At 43.6% G+C, this 22,314-nt stretch overlaps 1 protein-coding gene and 1 long non-coding RNA gene across 3 annotated transcripts in view; one reads left to right on the forward strand and one right to left on the reverse strand.

The window, feature by feature from the left end:
- USP31 (ubiquitin specific peptidase 31) overlaps window positions 1-22,314 on the reverse strand; it is a 96,852-nt gene that overhangs the window by 67,590 nt on the left and 6,948 nt on the right. The window lies entirely within an intron of this gene.
- Window positions 49-11,190, forward strand: LOC309854967. The gene is made up of 2 exons (XR_014306503.1): window positions 49-537; window positions 10,924-11,190. It is a non-coding gene; the product is annotated as an uncharacterized lncRNA (long non-coding RNA).

Here is a 22,314-nt window from a genome sequence, read left to right on the forward strand (position 1 = left end):
GAGAGAGCCAGCGAGCAAGCGGCTGCCGGCGGGGCGGGCGGGCGCGCGCGCGCGATCCGCCCAGCTGGGCCGCTCACGTGACCCGCCTCTCGGCGCCGCCCGACCAGCGCTGAAGCCGTGGTGGCTGCCATGTTGACTGTGGGAATGGAAGTTCCCCCCCTCCAACCAGACCAGACGACTGGCGGCTCCGGGGCGGTCGGGCTTTGTGAAGTCCGAGAGAGGCCATGTCTAGTGTGGGCACGGTCCTGGCGCGGCGGGCAGCGCTGGGCTCGCGTCCGGGGATGGACCCCGTGGGTGGGTCTCCGTCTTCTGATCTGAAGGCGAAGGCCTTGGGAAGGTGCGGAGATCAGGTTGCCGCCCCTTACCAGACGCTGGAAGAAGTGATGGGCATGGCCCTGACCCGTCCTGAGCAACCCAGCCCTGCCAGGCTCCCGAGGGACCCGGACTGCTTGCGTGCATACCGGAACGCCATCACAGAGTCCGGCACATCCCGGAAGGCTTGTCTTCCAGGTGGCACCTTGGACTTGGAATGAAACGGTATACTCAGAATTACCTTCCTTTGCAGCCCTACCTTTAAATCCCCGCTGAACTCTACGATCATTCATTCATTCAACAAATAGTTACTCCTGTATGCTAGGCACTGCTAGGCGCTGGGAAAGAATGAAATTAACACGATTTTTGCCTGCCCTCTTGCATTTCCCACACGCAGATGCTGAAAGTAGCTGCTATGTTTCAAGCATTGCTCTAAGCATGCAATATTTCCTTTAATTTTCAATTCAGTGCCTTTAAGATGTATCCATTTCAAATCCAAGTTTGTTTCAAAGCCCCAAGACTTGACCTCTAAACAAAAGGTCACAGATCCACGAATATCACAGGGACCAAGGCAGGTCATATCAGTAAGTAAAGAATCATGGTGTTTCGGTCATGGTGTTGACCAAACAATACTTCAAATGATTTGACTCTGTTGGGGAGATTATAAGAAATGGTGGGGACCATGGCAAACTACAAATCAACATCTTTCTAAAGGAGGTGGCTGCTACTCAGCTGATCAGTTGTTTCCATGCAAAAATGAGGGCCCAGATTATCTTTTTTTTTTTTTAATTTGACAGAGAGAGGTACAGTGAGAGAGGGAACACAAGCAGGGAGAGTGAGAGGGAGAAGCAGGCTTCCCATGGAGCAGGGAGCCTGATGTGGGGCTGGATCCCAGGACCCCGGGATCACAACCTGAGCCGAAGGCGCCCCTCATCTAACTTTTAAAAGAGAACTTGGGAATCCTGTTTTTAAGTGTTGGTTTCAATTAAAAAAGAAATAGTGCAGAAAAAAAAAGAAGGTACATCTTTGGGCTACCTTCATCTCAAAATCAAACTGGTCTGTGACCTCCTCTCTCTAGACTGTCCTCCAGCCTGAGTCCTGGTTACTGCATAAGGGAAAAATCAGGGAGGGGAAAGCCCTTCACCTTTTTAAAACATAAACCCCACCTTACCTCACATTTCAGAGTAAATGTCTCTGCCAGGTTGGAGGCCCAACCTCAAGTAAACAGGGCCTTTAAGGTGACCACCCCCAAACCCCACCCAGGGTGCTCTGCACTGGCCTCCAAATCACCTACATTCCCACCTCCTAGTAAAAATACCCATTCTTCACTTCGTCTTGAACTCATCTAGACACCAGGAAGAAAGCAATCTGATCATTCATACTTTAAAGTGAATGCAATGTCCCTCAACCTTTGTAGACATATCTGAGTTTTTTTCAAATATGAAAATCATGGGTGAGGGAGGGACAAAAGAAAGGAATAGCTTTTAGTGGAACTTCAAGCACTTTGACAACGCTTTTCTCATAATAACCAGCTTGCTTGCTTGTTTTTAGGTGGTAGGAAGGGTCTTGGGGCTGTGGTCTCCCTAAATATCAAATGGACTTAGAAGATAGCCCTCCATTAGGGTGCCTGGGTGGCTCAATGGGTTAAGCTTCTGTCTTCAGCTTGGGTCATGATCTCAGGGTCCTGGGATGGAGTCCCACATCGGGCTCTCTGCTCAGCGGGGAGCCTGTGCCCGCCCCCCCAAACCGCCTATCTCTCTGCCTACTTGTGATCTCTCCCTGTGTGTCAAATAAATAAATAAAATCTTTAAAAAAAAATAAGAACAACAACAAGAAGTTAGCCCTCCATTAGTTTTCCCATGCTGCCTTTTATTTATTTATTTGTTTACTTATTTATTTTTAGCACTCCTCCATTTTGGACATAGATGTTCCTGGAACCATCCTAATTGCTCCAAATCCGTAAAAGGCCATCAGCTCTTCAGGCAGAGACTAGGTCTCTTTTCCTGACCCTCGATGCCCAGCATTGACCATGTTTCTGGTAAATGTTTGGTTGACCGAATAAACGGCTTTAGAAGGAAATTGAGCATAGGAAAAGCTTTTCGCTCCAACACATTTTATGCCTGGAGCCCATCTCCAATTCCTGCCACCACTATAAACTGGGTAAGCCGCTTTGCTGTGACCATCCCCCACTTCAAATGCCTGCTCTTTACCCCTTCTGCTTTTCTGCCTGAGGGTTTTCTCTCTCCAGAGGGAAGTTTGAATTAACAACTCCTTCTCCCCCAACAGAGGCAACCTTCAACCAGTGGGAGATACCAGCCACTGGATAACTCCCAGGCCTCTCATCCTTTGGACAGACAACTCTAAGGTGTACCTAATGGGGCTCTTCAGAGAGTCCCCAGAGGAATGCAGCCGCTTTTGCCTCCATAACCAGTTCAATAATGTACCTTTTTCTGGATTTCTCTACTGCCCTGTCTCCCTCTTCCTACTCTGCTCCCTCTCCTGCTTTCCGGATCACCTCCCAAATGTACTATCTGCACCCAGGTCTTTGTTGTAGGCTCTAAGGACGACCCAAACTAAGACACTGAGCCACTTAAATTAGGGCCAGGTATTTAACCAAAGACAGATCTGGATTTGATTTGATGAAGATCAGGTTTTCTCCTGACTGCCGTAAATAACCTTTGATCTTATCTACCAACAGCACTTGTCCATGTGATTGTCCTGCTGACTGCTTTCCGGAATATCATTCTTTACTTTTACTGTCCTACATGGCTGGCACACAACAGATGCTAACAAACCTCACTTTTTAAAATTTATTTAGTTTATTAAAGTCAAAGACCAGTGGAAGTTTACCACGCTGCTTCTTTATCCTAGAGTAGCCTGAATATGACCCCAATACCTAAGCCCTCCTCTCCAGTTTAAGCAAGCCACATGGAATCCTAGTTCCTCATGTGATTCAGAGAAATTAGGGCTGAGCCCATCAGCAGATCTGACTTCCTTGGCTTAGCACCACTAGACGGGGCTCAGGCTTCTCACCATTGTACATTGCCCCTTCCCCTCGCCCGGTTGCCACTTCTTTTCCCACTAGCGTGGAGCTGAAATTCAAAATGTAATCAGTGTAGTTTAGCTGTAATCCCAAAGGCGGTTTCCACTGAGTCCACTAAACTAAGATTCTCTAATCTGCTCGCCGAAGAGTTACCCTCCAGCCCCCAGCACTATGGAAAGTCTTGATCTTCCTTCCACACCCTCGGGTAATCTATAGACAACTGGGCCTTTGCTCAACCTCTTCCCTCTGTCCCAAACACATTTCCTCAAGCCTCTTCTCTTAACTAACCCCTCCTCATCCCTTCTACAGACTCTCTTGGCACCTCTCCGTCACGATGCTAATAGTACCATAGTGGAAGTCAACTTACAACCTGTCCCCAGCCAGGATTGAAGGGATTGAAGGGTAGGCTTCAATCCAACAGGGGCTCATTTTTTGTTGTTGTTGTTGTTATTGGATACCTTGTAAGGTAGACATCATTATAGCATATTGATTATTTGGCAACAATATATCTAAATAACATGGGACCTCCTTAGTGGGACATAGGACCTCCCCACCAATCTGGCCCCTCCCGCCATTCTGTGTTTATTGGTCCCATGGGGCCCCAAAGTCAACCTACCCCAGTTTGGCCAGAGCAGGGTTGGAAAAGAATTCCTAATTGGAGCACCCAGATGGTCTTTTTTTCTTTCTTTTTTAAGATTTTATTTATTTGACAGACAGAGATCACAAGTAGGCAGAAAAGCAGGCAGAGAGAGAGGAGGAAGCAGGCTTGCTGCTGAGCAGAGAGCCCACTGCAGGGCTCGATCCCAGGACCCTGGGATCATGACCTGAGCCGAAGACAGAGGCTTTAACCCACTCAGCCACCCAGGTGCCCCAGATGGTCTTTTTTTAAGACCTACCCCAAACAACATTCTACAGTAAATCTTCCACCATCCCCCTCTGGACCCACCCCTGACCCCCACTGCCCCAGAGAAACACAAATTAGAAAGAGCAATGCAGTGAGCAACCATCATGATCCAAACTTGGTCCATCCCTGCAAGTAACTATCTCCTTAAACGGACACCTCGATGAAAGTGTACGCACATGTCATATTTTGACACCTATTGTCAAGCTGACCTCCGGAAAGGCTTTATCCAGTGCAGCGTTGGTGATATAGTGGTGAGCATAGCTGCCTTCCAGAAAGGTTTTATCCTGCCAACAGTGAATGGGGGGACACACATTTTCCAATCCCAAGACAGTGTTGAGCTTTTCACTCTTTTTATGCTGACAGATTCAATGAACAGAAGATGTCATGTTATGTGCTCGTATTTGTAGAGATGAAATTGAACATCATGTGCTATGTCTTCAGCTCTCCGGCATCTAAACAGACTTTCTATTTGGAAATTAGACAGGAAAGTTCAAGCTTCCACTGTGAAAAATGGGCAGGAGCTGGGGAGCAGGGGTTTCCTTTACAACCCCAGGACAGCAGAGCCCAGGAAGGTGACCTAAGGGCAATCAGTTCCTCCCACCTGGGCGTTGGCTCTGGAAGTTTTGATGCAAGGTCAGCTGGAGACATTACAGCAAATTAGTGACTCTAGCGGCTCTGTATTCAGCAGAGATGAAGTGGGGGCAGAGCCGTTGATGGTGGCAGAGAGGGTCCAGCTGGCTGCTCGAGTGGCAAGTTCTTACTGGTGTCTGCCTTTCTGGGTTTCTGCCCAAGCCTGTTTCTCTGGCTCTGTTTATTGTGCGAACTAGCCTGATAGGCTTCCTATAAATTCCTTTACTGCTGAAATTAACCTGTGTCAGTTTCTGTTGTTTGCAAGCAAGAAAATGACTAATAATGCCTTTTTTTTTTTTTTTTGCAATTTGTATTTTTACTGGTGTGATTTACCTACCCACATCATTTGCCCATTTTTTTCTTTGATGTGTTCTTTTTATAAATGTCTGCTAATAAAAGCACTTTGTATGTGAATTACATTATTCCTTGGTCTATACCATTTGATTATTTAATTTTCACCATATTTGATATTAAACATGATATTAAATAGAAAATTAAATAGATATTTTGATATTAATAGGATATTGATATTAAATAGAAAATTATACTTATTTTATATGGTTAGGTTGATCAGTCTTTTTTCATAAAGGTTTCTGATTTTTTTTTTTATAAACATGATTAAGAAAACAGGCTTTCGGGCACCTGGGTGGCTCAGTGGGTTAAGCCACTGCCTTCGGCTCAGGTCATGATCTCAGGGTCCTGGGATCAAGTCCCGCATCAGGCTCTCTGCTCAGCGGGGAGCCTGCTTCCTCCTCCCTCTCTCTCTCTGCCTGCCTCTCCATCTAATTGTGATTTCTCTCTGTCAAATAAATAAATAAAATCTTTAAAAAAAAAAAAAAAGAAAAGAAAACAGGCTTTCCCCTTTCCAAAATCATAAGAATACCCACTTTGTTTTCATTTAGGGTTATTATGGTTCCTAATTTTTTTCTTTTGTCTTACTTTAAAATATATATATTTTTTATTTATTTATATAACAGAGAGATACACAGTGAGAGAAGGAACAGAAACAGCGGGGTGGGAGAGGGAGAAGCAGGCCTCCCACCAAGCAGGGAGCCTGGCGCAGGCCTTGATCCCAGGACCCTGGGATCATGACCTGAGCTGGAGGCAGATGCTTAACAACTAAGCCACCCAGTTGTGCCCTTTGGTCTAACTCTTAATGATGGCTCCATCTGGAATTTATTTTCGGTGAGAGATGAGGTAGGGATGTTGCCTTTTACCCACCTTACATGGCTAGCCAGCTGTTTCAGTGCCATTTCCAAAAAAACTATCTCACTTTTTCCCACTGCTTTATAATGTCACTTTTTATCACAGATTAAACGCCACATACATTTAAAGTTCTTAAACATTGTGTTCTATCTCAATGATATGTCTCTATATTCCCTGATAATATGGGTTTAGAACATATTGCAGTGTTTGGTAGGACAATACCTCTTAGTATTTGATTGGCTGTTTCCTTTTTCTCTCAGATGAGTTTAATCCTTAAAGGGGATTAATTTACATAGGTTAATTTAGGGAAAATTGACATCATGACAGTATTTACCTTCTTATCTGAGAATAAACAATTTTTTTTAAATTACAGAAGATTTTTTTTTTTTTAAAGATTTTATTTATTTATTTGTCAGAGAGAGAGTGAGTGAGAGCGAGCACAGGCAGACAGAGTGGAAGGAAGAGTCAGAGGGAGAAGCAGACTCCCTGCAGAGCAAGGAGCCCGATGTGGGACTCGATCCCAGGACGCTGGGATCATGACCTGAGCCGAAGGCAGCTGCTTAACCAACTGAGCCACCCAGGTGTCCCAAATTACAGAAGATTTTTAAAAGGATTTTACTTTTTTATTTGAGAGAGTGTGTGTGTGTACAAATAGGGGGAGGGGCTGCGGGAGGGAGAGAGAAGCAGACTCCCCACACGAGCAGGGAGCCCAGACCTGGGACTCAATCCCAGGACCCTGGAATCATGACCTGAACAGAAGGCAGATACTTAACCGACCGAGCCACCCAGGCGCGCTTATACAAGGATTTTTAATGCTTCTCAAAATTACTACAGTTCCCTTCCATAGGTCTATGTAACATTAATGAGTTTGTTCCTCTCTGTTGCTATTATAAATGGCATTTTTTTTTAAGTTTTTTTTTTTTAAGATTTTATTTATTTATTTGACAGGGAGAAATCACAAGTAGATGGAGAGGCAGGCAGAGAGAGAGAGGGGGAAGCAGGCAGAGAGCCCGATGGGGGACTCGATCCCAGGACTCTGAGATCATGACCTGAGCCGAAGGCAGCGGCTTAACCCACTGAGCCACCCAGGCGCCCTATAAATGGCATTTTTAAAAAAGATTTTATTTATTCACTTGACAAACAGAGATCACAAGTAGGCAGAGAGGCAGGCAGAGAGAGAGGAAGGGAAGCAGGCTCCCTGCTGCGCAGAGAGCCCAAAGTGGGGTTTGATCCCAGGACCCCAGGATCATGACCCAAGCTGAAGGCAGAGGCTTTAACCCACTGAGCCACCCAGGAACGCCTAAATGGGATATTTTTATGCCATTGTATTTTCTGTTGTTTGTCTCTAGGACAAAATCATTTTTGTAACCAGCCACCTTGATAGACTTTAGTTCTTTCTCATAATTTTCTGTTGAGGCTGTTGGGTTTTTCAGGAACTCACATTGATGCATGAGATAATAACTTGGCCTCTTCCTTTATAAAACGGGTACTTCACATTATTTTTTTCTTATCTAATTGCCCATCTAGAATTCTGTTAAGTAACATTAGTGAGAGTAGGAAAGCCTCGTCGCTCCTGACATTCCCAGCAGGGCTTCCAGTGCCTCACTATTAAGCATGATGCTTGCTTTCGGTTTGAGATATATATTATTTATTGCATTAAAGTGGTATCCATTTATTCCTCCTTCAGAAAGGGTTATTATCAGAAATGGATCTTGAGTTTTATCAAATGCCTTCTGGGCATCAACAGTGATGAGCATATGCTTTTTAAAATTATTATTATTGGGGCGCCTGGGTGGCTCAGTGGGTTAAGCCGCTGCCTTTGGCTCAGGTCATGATCCCAGGGTCCTGGGATCGAGTCCCGCATCGGCCTCTCTGCTCAGCAGGGAGCCTGCTTCCAGTGTACTTGTAATTTCTCTCTGTCAAATAAATAAAATCTTTAAAAAAAATAAAATTATTATTATTATTACTATTATTTTTACTTTTGACCTCTATACGCAATATGAGTTTTGGGTAATAAACAACATAAACTACTTCGGGCTAACTTAAGCAGAAAAGGAGCTTATTGGAAGGACACATAAAGAGCAGCTCACAGAACTGTCAGAAAAGCTTCAGAATCAGACTTGGGACATCAAAGAAGAAAGGACACAGCCAGGGACCTGCTCCAGAAAACGCTACTCAAGATGGCACCATCTGTGAAGCCAGAGACATGCCACTGCCACCAAGACCGACACCACCATTTGACAGTGTCAGCCACACTACTGGACTCTTGGTTCTGCCACAGCCACTCTGAATAATCGTGAATAATTTCTTGATTATCCCTGAGCTTCTGCTGTCCATCTTCCAAATCCTACGCCCCAAGTAGAAACATCCATTGGTGGCACTAGATCCTGGTTCGGGTTCCAAGCTGCTGGGATGTAGGGACAGGACCTTATCTCCCTATAGCTTCCCTCATGGGGGGCAGAGCTGCCTCCCATCTCTCATGCGATTCCCTCTGAAAGGACCACAGAATGCCAGGCAGCCCAAAATGACAAAGGACCACTGGAACCCATCCACGTGGTACGCCATATCGATAGCGTCAAGTGTATCGCTTGTCTACTTGCTAATGTTTCATAGAGAATTTCACATCTATTTTTATAAGAAAGCCAGCTTGCAGGCTGTATGTGCGCTCAGTATTCTTGTCAGGTTTCAGTTTTATCAGCTTTTTAAAAACAACTGTGAAGTGTCCCTGTTTTCTTTAGCTCTGGAACAATTTAAATGACGTGTTTTCAAAGGTTATGAAATTCACCCAATTTACTCTCTAGATCTGATAAAGCAGGCAGTTCTTTGAAATACTTTTCATCCATTAATTTTACCCATTAATACTGGTCTGTCTACATTTTCTTTCTTCTCTTGAATTAATTTCAGCCATTTTTATCTCGTCAGAAAGTCACCCATGTTTTCCAGTTTGCTAGTGAAATCTTACAAAGAATTATCTTTATTTTAATTTATTTTTAAATTATCTTTATTTAAATTAGCTTTATTTTCATTTTTAGCTCAGGGCCGTGCATGCAAGTTAAATCTATCCCTCAATTTGTGACTCTGATGTCATCGGTGTGCTGATGGCCTCCCCGGTTTCCTAGTCATTTCTTCTTTCCAAAGACATTCACTAAGATCCAGGATTGTAGCTGATACTGTTGGGGACCTACCCAGATCCTGTGGGATCCTTTTGCCTTTTCTGTGTGCCTGTCTCCAGTTGTGTGCTTTGCTACAAATGGTAGCACTTGTGACAGCTTCTGGTGCCTGCTTTTGGGCTATTTCCACTGTCTTGTCTGCTCACACAGAAAGCTGGAAATACCTAGGGTTTATGTCTTCTGGGGTGACCCTTAGCCAATAATAGTCAGGTGCCGGAGTATGGAAACCAGCTTCCCTGCCTCCCATTATGACAAATTGTGACGTGTATCACTCCAGAGCTCCCTGCAGGATTAGGCTAAAGATACTCTTGCCCCTCCTCATCCCATCCTTGCTTGACATCTTCCTTTTCTATGACCTGCTCCCCTCACTCCTTAGGAGTTCCTTCTAAGAACTCTTCCTGAATAAATTGCTTCACGTGAATTCTCATCTCAGGGTCTAGTGCCGGGGAACCGGTCAAGGGCAAGGATAATGTAACTCATTCCCAACCCCGAAAGACTGGTATCCTATCTATAGAATTGCATCAGAACACCCAGACATTGTCCTAAGGATACAGACGAGATCCTGAGAGATTACAGAAGATGAAGTTACAGAAGATGAAGTTAATAGTTCAGTTGGGAGGAGGTAGCAAGCACTTCATTTAGAAATTATTAGACAATCTGGGTTTTTAAGGATGAATAGGAGTTGTCGAGGTAGGAAGTAGAGGGTGGGGGTACAGTGTGGCAAGAAGAGGTAAAATGGGCAAAAATTTCTGACTACAAATAGCATGTAGTTCCTATGCCTTGGGAATTCAAAATGTAGTGAGCGAATGTGGGAAGCCAAACGGGTCTCAGAGAAATTATAAGGCAAGGGAAAAATAAGGGCGAGAATAAGTAGGATGTTGTTGTTCTTGCCTCAGAGAAGGAGCTGGGTTTGCAAGAGTGAAAGTGAGTTTCTTAGGCAGAGATGGGAGTGAGGGTAAGTGAAGAAGAGAGACTCACATGTGGAAAGATGCAGGGAGAGGAAAGGATTTGGAAGTCAAGGAGGCTCAAGTTCAAAGCACCTCTACAGACTCAGAAGTACATGGTAAGAAAAATATGTCCTTTCCATTCATTCTCCTTTGAAAGCAACAGTCTCAGCGTGGGGCTGACCAATTCGGGAGGTTGCTCTGGAACTTGCTAATACCTTTCTTTTTCTCTTCTTCTTCTTTTTTTTTTTTTTTTAAAGATTTTATTTGTTTATTTGACAGACAGAAATCACAAGTAGGCAGAGAGAGGGGAAGGGAAGCAGGCTCCCTGCTGAGCAGAGAGCCTGAGAGGGGGGGCTCGATCCCAGGACCCTGAGATCATGACCTGAGCCAAAGGCAGAGGCTTAACCCACTGAGCCACCCAGGCGCCCCACTCTCTCTCTCTTCTTAAATACCAGTGGAGCAGCCTCCAGGTCAGAGCCTTCAGCAGGCAACACGACTGTGATAGTTTACAGCTTACACCGCACATGCTCTTTGAGAACCTTTCCACTCCTCAGTGAGAGGTAGAGTCTATGCTCCCTCCCTTTGGAAGCCTGGTGTGCTTTCATGGCTATCCTGACGAGCAGAATGCAACAGAAGTGACACTATGTGACTTCCAAGGCCAGATCCTAAAACACGATGTACCTTTCATTTGTTTCTCTTGCTCTCTCTTAGAACATTCAGCCCTGGAACCCATGCTCTGAGAGCGCCCGGGCCACACTGAGAGGCCCACATGGAATCAAGCAACCCAAACCCCTTAGCCCCAGGCCCTGGCTGAGCTCCGGCTGACAACCAGCACCAACTTGCCAGCTGTGTGAGGGGGCAATCCTGGAAGTGGGTCAATCCACTCAGTGGTACTGCTACAGCAGGGACAAGCCTTCCCTGCCCAGCCCTGCCCAGGTGGCAGACTCCTGGGCAAAATAAATTACTGTATTGTTTTAACCTGTTACTGTGGGGGTAATTTGTTACTTAAAATGGGATCACCAAATAAGTATCTATATAGATTTTAACTACATTGTTTTGTTTTCCTGTATTCAATTTTATATTTGCCCTCTATTTATAGCAACACTGATTATGCCCTTGATGCAGTGATATGAAGTTTCAAAATACATTTATTCATTGAAGGTGGGCTTAGTGACTCACTTCCAAAGAACAAAGCATGGAAAGGGAAAAGGAGTAACTTTGCAGTGGAGAGACCTAGCAGCTACTAATTTAACCAAGTGATCAAGTTAACATCACCCAGGGATAAGTCAGGTTGATATTAAGTAACCCTTTTTCGTAACCAGGGTTCTCGAGAGAAACAGAACTAATAAGATGTGTGTGTGTCTGTGTGTGTCTACATATATACATGGAGAGAGAGAGAGAACAAGAGATGGAGTGGGGCAGAGATTGTGGCGGGGGCGGGGGGGAAGACAGAAAGAGAGATATAAGGAATTGGCTCACATCATTATGGAGATTGACAAGTCCCCAGATTTGAAGTCATCAAGCTGGAAACCTAAGAGAACCAATGGTCTACTTCTCGTCCAAAGGCCAGCAGGAAAAGCCAATGCTTCAGTTCAAGTCCAAATGCAGGAAAACAAAACACACACACAAAAAAATCCATGTCCCAGCTCATTGGAGGAATTCCCTCTTGATTGAGGGAGGGTCAACCTTTTTGTTCTATTCAGGCCTTCTACTGATTGGATGAGGCCCACCCAAAATAGGGAGAGCAATCTGCTTTACTCAGGCTAACAATTTAAACGTTACTTTCATTAAAAACACCCAGAATAGGGGCGCCTGGGTGGCTCAGTGGGTTAAAGCCTATACTTTCGGCTCAGGTCATGATCCCAGGGTCCTGGAATCAAGCCCCACATTGGGCTCTCTGCTCAGCAGGGAGCCTGCTTCCCCCTCTCTCTCTGCCTGCCTCTCTGCCTACTTGTCAAATAAATAAATAAAATCTTTTTTTAAAAAATGAGGGTAGATTTAAAAAAATATTTTTTATAAGGAAGACTTGAGAATGGTAGAGGAAATCAGAATCCTTTTGTGGGGGGCGCCTGGGTGGCTCAGTGGGTTGAGGCCTCTGCCTTCGGCTCGGGTCGTAATCCCAGGGTCCTGGAATCGAGCCCCGCATCGGGCTCTCTGCTCGGCGGGGAGCCTGCTTCCCCTCTCTGTCTCGGCCTGCCTCTCTGCCTACTTGAGACCTCTGTCTGTCAAATAAGTAAATAAAATCTTAAAAAAAAAAAAAAGAATCCTTTTGTGGGAGAGTTTGCATCTGGGCATCTTAAGAGGCAACTGATACACTTGCTTGGTAAGAGGGGCTCCCACAGGGGCTGTCAGCTTCCAGGTGTCTGAGATCAGGCATGTCCAAACAGAGGGCGAGTCTGACCCTTACTCACGTGGCAGAGGCCAGAGGCCAGAGATCCTCCCAGGAATTGTAAGACTGTCTCAGACAAGAGTCAGGGGCAGGAAATGGAGACCCTGGAGGAGTTACAGCTGACTAAGTGACACCAGAACCTCATGGAAAAGAAAAAAAAAAAAAACACCTTTAACTTATTTGCCAAAATCAAAGGATCGTGAGATCCATTCCAGTGTAAACACTCAAAAAATATTAGAGTGGGGTGTCTGGGTGGCTCAGTCAGTTAAGCATCCAACTCTTGGTATCAGCTAGAATCATGAGTTCAGGGTCGTGGGATCAAGTCCCAAGTGGGCTCTGCGTTCAGCACAAGGTCTGGTTGGGATTCTTGCTCTCTACCCCTCCCTCCACTTGTGCACATGCTCTCTCTCTCTCAAATAAATAAATAAAATCTTAAAAAAAAAAGATCTTTAAAAAAAAATCTTAAAAAAAATACATAAATAAAATCTTTTAAAAAAATCTTTTTAAAAAATATTTTTAAAAAATCTTTTTTTTTAAGATTTTATTTATTGGGCGCCTGGGTGGCTCAGTGGGTTAGGCCTCTGCCTTCAGCTCAGGTCATGATCTCAGGGTCCTGGGATCGATTCCCGCGTCGGGCTCTCTGCTCAGCAGGGAGCCTGCTTCCCTTTTCCTCTCTCTCCCTGCCTCTCTGCCTACTTGTGATCTCTCTCTGTCAAATAAATAAATAAATATCTTTAAAAATTAAAAAAAAAAGATTTTATTTATTTATTTGACAGAGAGATACACAGTGAGAGAGGGAACACAAGCAGAGGGAGTGGGAGAGGGAGAAGCAGGCTCCCCACTGAGCATGGAGCCCAAAGCGGGCTTTGGACAAAAATCCCAGGACTCTGGGACCTGAGCCAAAGGCAGATGCCTAATGACTGAGCCACCTAGGCACCCCAATAAATAAAATCTTTGAAAAACATATTGGAGTGTTCACCATGCGGTAGGCACCTGTTCAAGATTCTGGGGATGCAGCAGTGAAAATACAAAATGTTTTCCATTCCAGAGGGAAAATGAACAAATAAACAAATACCTTATATAATCTCAGCTACTGGTCATTGCTTTGAAGGGAACTGAAACCTAAGAAGGACATGGGGAGTAAGGGGAGAGACTCTGTCACATAGAGCATTGAAAGCCACTCTGAGGAAGGACATTTGAACAGAGAAGTGAATGAAGCAAGGGTTCAAATCTGGGGAAGACTCTTCCAGAGGGAAGGAGGTAGTGCAAAAACCCTTGAATTGAGGATGAGGCTGGCGTGTTCGAAGAAGAGCAGGAGGTCAGGTTGGCTGCAACAAATTGAGCAAAGCAGAAACTGGCCAAAGATAAGGTTGAGGAGGGGATGAGGTCAGATAACGTAGGACGTGTTAGACACGAGGAGTACTGAAGATTTAAATTTTGCACAAAAATGGAGAAGACGTGATCAGTTATAATTTGACATGATGCAATGGGTGATGAGTAATTGTTCAAATGATTCAGAACTCTGGGAATTTGAGGATAGAGGGATTTTTAGAAAAATGTGCAGATTTAACCTATAAATTTTCCTCTGCTCCATACCAAAACATTACTCAGATGAGAGTCAAAGAATAAAACAGATGTAAATCCACAAATGTGATCAGAAAAAAAAAAGTGAATACAGTTGACGAAAGGTTGTATGGATCAAGGTTCCATCAGAAGAACAGAAGCCACTCTGCATTTTGAGTAGGAAGGGGGACGTTGAGGCTTACTCCATCATTGGAAGGCTAGGATATGCAGGGCAAGCAAGCCGCTGTCACCCGTCTCAGCCTGCCTCACCAAAGTGAGTGAATTCCAGAAGCAAACTGGAAGCGTCAAGCTTCCCCAAGGGCAAGACCAGGGATAGGGCAAGGCGAGTGAGGCAGTCGCTTTGGACATAAACTTTAAGAGAGCACCAAGGCACTATGTATTAGGGTTCTCCAGAGAAACAAACCAACGGAATAGAGATACATAGATATGAAGAGAGATTTACTCTAGGAATTGGCTCACATGGTTACGGAGGCTGAGAAGTCCCACAGTCAGCTGTTTGCAAGCTAGACAATCAGGAAAGCTGGTGGTATAAATCAGTCCAAAGGCCTCAGAATCACAGGGCCAATGGTATCGCTCGCGGTCTGAGTCTGAAAGACTAAGAACCAAGGGCGCCAATGACCAGGGCCAGGAAAAGATGAATGTGCCAGCTCAAGTTTAAAAAAAAAAAAATCGAATTCACCCTTCCTCTGCGTGGTCATTCTACCCAGGCCCTCAGTGGATTGGGGGATGTCTGCCTGCACTGGGGAGGGTGATCTTTACTTAGTCCGCCAGTTCAAATCTCTTCCCAAAACACCATCACAGACACATCCAGAAATAGTGTTTTCCCAGCTATCTGGGCATCCTAGAACCCAGGCAAGTTGACACAGGAATGAACCATCCCAATTCACTTATCCGAATCAAAAATACTTTAATGCACCATCTAGAAAAAGACCACTTATGGAAAAAAAAATCTATGTTGAACAAAATGTCAAAGTTTTAAATAAAAACAGACACTGGCCTTGCCCTTAGACCCTGACTCACTTACCTCACCCTAAATCCCAGTCCTGCTCAAGAGCTCTGGGAGGACCCACTGTCTTCTCATCCACCCACAGCATTAAAAGAAGTGACTTGTAGTAGCATGCTTGGGAGCTAATGAGAACTTCAGGTCCCGCTGTTTGCTCCTCTGTCTGCCCACAACTGAAAGCAGAAAAAAAAAAAAAAAACACAACGTCTCTTTTATCTCCCAGATTCTTTATGTGTTCCTGGCATTAGCAAACACAAAGAAAGAGATTCTTAGAAGTGTAATGCTAGGCTTCCTCCCTGTGATGCCCGGGGAACTACAGAAGAGGGAGGTGATGCTGTCAAGTTAGGAGCAGCTAATTCCAGCAGAGAGACGTCAAGAAATTTCAAAAGCTGGAAATCAGGTAAGGATAGTAACAGAACTCAGAAATACAACATCATGGGGCGCCTGGGTGGCTCAGTGGTTTGGGCTGCTGCCTTCGGCTCGGGTCATGATCTCAGGGTCCTGGGATCGAGCCCCGCATCGGGCTCTCTGCTCCGCAGGAAGCCTGCTTCTCTCTCTCTCTCTCTCTCTCTGCCTGCCTCTTTGCCTACTTGTGATCTCTGTCTGTCAAATAAATAAATAAAATCTTTAAAAAAATAAAAAAAGAAATACAACATTGAGTATTTGCAGAGAGGAAGAAAACAAGCACACCAGTTTGTAGCATCTCAAATATGTCAGTGTTATGGGCTGGGGTTTTGTCCCTCCCACCAAATTCATATGGTAAAATCCTAACCTTCTGGGACTTGAGAATGTGCCTGTGTTTGGAGGTAGTGTTCAAAGAGGTGATGCAGGGGGTGCCTGGGTGGCTCCAAGTGGTTACGCCTCGCCTCCGACTCTTGATTTCCGCTCAGGTCAATATCTCAGTCCTAGGATCTCAGCAGGAGGTCTGCTACAGGATGCTCTCTCTCTCCCTCTACCCCTTCCCCACTCACTCCCTCAAATAAATAAATCTTTAAAACATAAATAAAGAGTGATTCAGTTTATTTTTTTAAAGATTTTTTATTAAAGAAGTAAAAAAATTGACAGAGAGAGAAATCACAAGTAGGCAGAAGTAGGCAGAGAGGCAGACAGAGAGAGAGGGGGAAGCCAGTTCCCTGCTGAGCAAAGAGCCCGATGTGGGGCTCGATCCTAGGACCTGGGGATCATGACCCGAGCCAAAAGCAGAGGCTTAACCCACTGAGACACCCAGGCGCCCCTATTTTTAAAGGTATTTTATTTGAGAGAGAGTACAAACAGGGGGAGCAGCAGAGAGAGAGAGGGAGAGGCAGGATCCCCGCTGAGCAGAGAGCCTGACGTGGGGCTCAATCCCAGGACCCTGAGATCATGACCTGAGCCGAAGACAGACACTTAACCCACTAAGCCACCCATTTACAGTGGGCCCTTAATCCAAAAGGCTGAACCCCATGACCCTGAGATCAAGACCTGAGCTGAGACCAAGAGCCAAACGCCCAACCCACTGAGGAACCCAGGTGCCCCAAGATCTCCATTTCATTGGTAGATGAAAAAAACATGTCCATATTATATCAAGGAGCACATCACCAACTACCCTACTTCTTATTTTCTAAAGCTTTTATTATGAAAATTTTCAAACATAGAGAAAAGCTGAAAAAGTAATAACATTAAGCACTCATTCTTCTATTTTGGCCAATGTAAACAGACCTAACTCTCTCTTATTGGCCCATTCAATATGGGATATGCCTTGCCTGCAGTTAACTGGGCATTTCCCCTGCCTGGAACAACCTGGTTTTCCCCAGGCATAACCTTCTGGAGGCAGGGAAGCCAACCATAACCCACATTAGGACAGATTGTATTATTTTCTCATGCATTTATTTCTAAAATACAAATTGAGCTTCTGCTATGTGCCAACCACTGTTCTGTGTGCTAGAGATGAACCAGTAAACAAATCAAGCAAAAATACCGCTTTTAGGAGCTTATATCCTAATGTAGAAAGATATAAACAAGTAACATACACAGTGTAACCAATGAAAACTGGTGCTATGGAGAAAAATAAAGCAGGAAAGAGGAACAAAGCACTGGAGGCTGCAAATTAAATAGAGTGATCACCAAAGTCTTGCTGGAAAGGCAACTTTTGAGTAAAGATCTGAAGGAGGTGAAATAGTGAGCTAGGCAAAAATTAGAAAAAGAACGTTCCAGGCAGAGGGAATCACAATGCAAAGACCTTGAGATGGGAACGTGCCTGGGAGTGTTTGAAAAATAGCAAGGAGGCCAGCATGGGCCAAGTAAGTGAAGGGAAAGTATAGGATATGAGGGTTAGAGTGGCAGTCGGTTCTGGGGCACTCAGTCCTATAGGGCTCTAGGACAGACCCCATGGTAGGGCATAAAACAACTCCCAATATGTTTAAAGGGCTGAAATGATACACTATATATTCTCTGACCACAGCTGAAGGAAATCAGAACTCAGTAACAGAAAGAAGTGTGGCAAATTCACCAATACGTGAACATTCAAGAAGATACTCAAACTAACCAATGGTTAAAGAAGAAACCTCAAGAGAAATAAGAAAATATTTTGAGATGGAAAAAAAAAGCAAAGAAAATACTTTGAGATGAGTGAAAGTAAAGATACAACATATCAAAATTTGTGGGATGTAGCTCAAGTAGTTTCTAGAGGAAAATTTATAGCTGAAAATATCCATATTAAGAAAGAAGAGGAGTGACTTAGTCAGTTAAGCATCTGACTCTTGATTTCAGCTCAATGTTAGGGTCATGAATTCAAGCCTTGGGTCGGACTCCAGCCTGGGTGTAGAGTATACGTACAAAGAAAAAAATTTTTTTCTTAATTAAAAAGAAAGAATAAAAGTCTCAAGTCAATAACCTAATCAACCATCCTGAGACACAAGTAAAGGAAGAGCAAACTGAATTATGTAGGGCCATATGGGATTTGGCTTCTACAAACTCTGAGTATCTTTTGTATCCCAAGACTTGGAATGATGATTAATTTTATGGGTCAACTTAACTGGGGTAAGAGATGCCCATACAGCTGGGAAAACATTACTTCTGGGTACCTCTATGAAGGTATTTCTGGAAGAGATTAGCATTTGAATTGGTGGAGTGAGTAAAGATCATCCTCACCAGTGTGGGTAGGCATCATCTAATCTACTGAGACCTGGAATAGAAGAAAAAGGCAGAGAAAGGGCACATTTTCTTTCTTCTTCCTAAGCTGGGATGTCCATTTTCTTTGCCTGCTTGTTTGAGCCCCTACCCTGCAAACAAGTGTTCTTTTTGCAGCCTACTTAGTGTCCTGTTTTTCACATTTTCTTGCTTTTCGTTGGTGATGTTGCTATTTAAAACAGCAGCTGATGATATGATACCTCATTTGGAAAACCCAAAAGACTCTACCCCAAAACTGCTATAACTCATACAAGAATTCAGTAAAGTGGCAGGATACAAAAATCAATGCACAGAAATCAGCTGCATTTCTATATACCAACAATGAGACAGAAGAAGTAGAAATTAAGGAGTCGATCCTATTTACAATTGCACCAAAAACCATAAGATACCTAGGAATAAGTCTATCCAAAGAGGTAAAGAATCTGTACTCAGAAAACTATATGATATTCATGAAAGAAATTGAGGAAGACACAAAGAAATGGAAAAACATTCCATGTTCATGGATTGGGAGAATATTAAGATGTCTATGCTACCTAGAGCAATCTACATATTCAAAGCAATCCCTATCAAAATACCATCAACTTTTCTCAAAGAAATGGAACAAATAATCCTAAAATTTGTATGGAACCAGAAAAGACCCCGAAGAGCCAGAGGAATGTTAAAAAAGAAAACCACAGCTGGTGGCATCACAATCCCGGACTTCAAGCTCTATTACAAAGCTGTCATCATCAAGATAGTATGGTGCTGGCACAAAAACAGACACATATATCAATGGAACAGAACAGAGATCTCAGAAATAGATTCTCAACTCTGTGGTCAACTAATCTTTCACAAAGAAGGAAAAAATGTCCAGTGGAAAAAAGAAAGTCTCTTCAACAAATGGTGTTGAGAATATTGGACAGTCACATGCAGAAGAGTGAAACTGGACCATTTCCTTACACCATTTGAGTAAAAAATAGACTCAAAATGGATGAAAGATCTAAATGTGAGACAGGAATCCATCAAAATCCTTTAGGAGAACACAGGCAGCAACCTCTTCGACCTCGGACACAGCAACTTCTCCCTGGACACATCACCAAAGGCAAGGGAAGCAAGGGCAAAAATGAACTATCAAGACTTTATCAAGATCAAAAGCTTTTGCACAGCAAAGGAAACAGTCAACAAAACCAAAAGACAACAGACAGAATGGGAGAAGATATTCGCAAATGACATATAGGACAAAGGATTAGTATCCAAAAATCTATAAAGAACTTATCAAACTCAACACTCAAGGAACAAATAATCCAATCAAGAAGTGGGCAGGAGACATGAACAGACATTTCTGCAAAGACATCCAAATGGCCAAAAGACACATGAAAAAGTGTTCAACATCACTCAGCATCAGGGAAATACAAATCAAAACTACGGCGAGATACCACCTCACACTAGTCAGAATGGCTAAAATTAACAAGTCAGGACATGACAGATGTTGGCGAGGATGCAGAGAAAGAGGAACCCTCCTACACTGTTGGTGAGAATGCAAGCTGGTGCAGCCACTCTGAAGAACGGCATGGAGGTACCTCAAGAAGTTGAGAATAGAGCTACCCTATGACCCAGCAATTGCACTACTGGGTATGTGCCCCAAAGATACAAATGTAGTGATCCAAAGGGGAACCTGCACCCCAATGTTTACAGCAGCAATGTCCACAATAGCCAAACTATGGAAAGAGCCAAGATGTCCATCAACAGATAAATGAATAAAGAAGATGTGGTGTATATATGCAATGGAATATTATACAGCCATCGAAAATAAAATCTTACCATTTGCAACAACATGGATGAAACTAGAGGGTATTATGCTAAGCGAAATATGTCAATCAGAGACACTTATCATATGATCTCACTGATAAGTGGAATTTGAGAAACATGGCAGGAGATCACAGGGGAAGAGAAACAAAAAATGAAACAAGAAGAAAGCAGAGAGAGAGACAAACCATAAGAGACCCACGACCTCAGGAAACAAACTGAGGATTGATGGAGTGAAAGGGGTGGTGGGGATGGGGTGGCTGGGTGATGGACATCGGGGAGGATAGGATATGTGCTATGGTGAACGTTGTGAATTGTGTTAAGACTAATGAGTCACAGACCTGTACCCCTGAAACAAATAATACATTATATGTTAATCTAAAAAGCCTAAAAACCAGCATCTGAGCATATTGTTGACAAGCTGTCCAGTTTTCATAAGCACAAAAAAGCTGTGATATGCCTTGCAGAGAAAATATATGTGTTAGATAAGTTTCATTTATGCATGAGTTATAGTGCCATTGGCTAGGAGTTCAATGTTGATTATCCAATCATGTATATTAAATAAAGTATCTTTTTTAATTTTTAATTTTTTTCTTAGAAAGAGAGAATGCAAGCACATGTGAGTGGGGGGAGGGGCAGAAGGCGAGGAAGAGAGAGAATCTTAGGCAGGCATATGCTCCGCGAGGAGCCCATCACAGGGCTCTATCCCATGACCCTGAGATCATGACCTGAGCTGAACTCAAGAGTCAGATGTTCAACCACCTGAGCCACCCAGAAGGCCCTAAATAAGGTATCTTTAAACAGAAACACACATTTTTAAAAAGTTATGTATTGATCAGTTGATGAGTATGTTATGATCAGAAACTTGCAGAAACCTGCTGGCTAACTCTTTATTTGGCTTAGGAGTGATATCTCAATATCTGCTAATTCAGTGTTTGTGGCAATTATACAGAATATAACTATTGCAAGGACAAGCGTCAAGAATCGACTGAACATTTCTAGTTTTAAAGGCAATCTGACTGTGACATCTCTCACCCATACCAACTGAGTAAGCTGATTAAAGGAGGTCACTTTCACTATTTCATTCTTATTATAGCCCTCTCAAAGCTGCAAGCAGTACTTGTGACGGCAGCATCCCAGTGGAGACCTCCTGCATAAAGAGGGAACCCACAAGTGCTGCTGTCCGCGGTGCTGATTATACAAAAGAAGCTTTCCGCAAGACTTTTCATCTGTTAGCCAAAATGCTGGCTAAACTCTCTCCAGGGGAAGGTTTTCATTGGCTGGCTTGGGAGGCATGCCCTTCCCTGAACCAAATATGGCCCGAGAGAGAAATGTTATGATTGATATTGAAGTCAGAGTTCCTATCAGTATCGCAGAGGCTAAGGTAGGAATTTATGTTTCCCCAGAGGAAAATGTAGGCTCTGTTGCCAGTAGGAAGTGGACTAGATTCCACATAGGCAAGCGCAACAGATTTCATCAACTATTCTCCTGTGATAGTCATCTGTGTATTTTCAACACCCTTTCCCCATCATTACAGGTTATCTGTTCATGTCTTTGTTCTTTAAAGAATCTGATTCTCATGAAAGAATTTTTTTTTTTTTTGGTTTACACTAGGAAAATTATGCTAACTTTTGTCAAAACCAGGAAAGAAAGTGGAGTTTCTTGGGAGAAAGAAACTGTCCTAGAAAATGGGGGTAACCAAATTTTCATTTCTCTAATATTGCAACAATTGATGTCATCGCACCTGGCTAAGACCACACACAGAAATATTACCCTGGTCATTGGAAACTAAGGTCTGATTAACAAGTAAGAATGATCTTGCACTATGTTACCAATCCACATTAGCCCAGCAAGTCAGGGAAGTCCTGGAATCCCTATTACAGAGTATACATATGAGCCTGGGAGTTTGAGTACCACTGACTCTACGTCTAATTCACATCATGCTGTAGGTTCTGTGGAGGTAATGCAATGAACTTTGGGCCTCACTGAGGTAACTGAAAGGTCTGGGATCAAGGACAGTTTATTTTCTTGTCAGAATTCAAATTCCCCTTTCCCCTTTTAGTAGCACAGGGTTCTCACTGGTGTTGTCTAGCATAGAAAAATGTTCCCCAGAAGACTTCTAGATCCTTCGTCTGGGACTGGATACCGGATACACTCACTTTAAGAAACAAAA

Source organism: Mustela nivalis (assembly GCF_964662115.1).
Source record: "Mustela nivalis genome assembly, chromosome: 19".
Lineage (NCBI taxonomy): Eukaryota > Metazoa > Chordata > Mammalia > Carnivora > Mustelidae > Mustela > Mustela nivalis.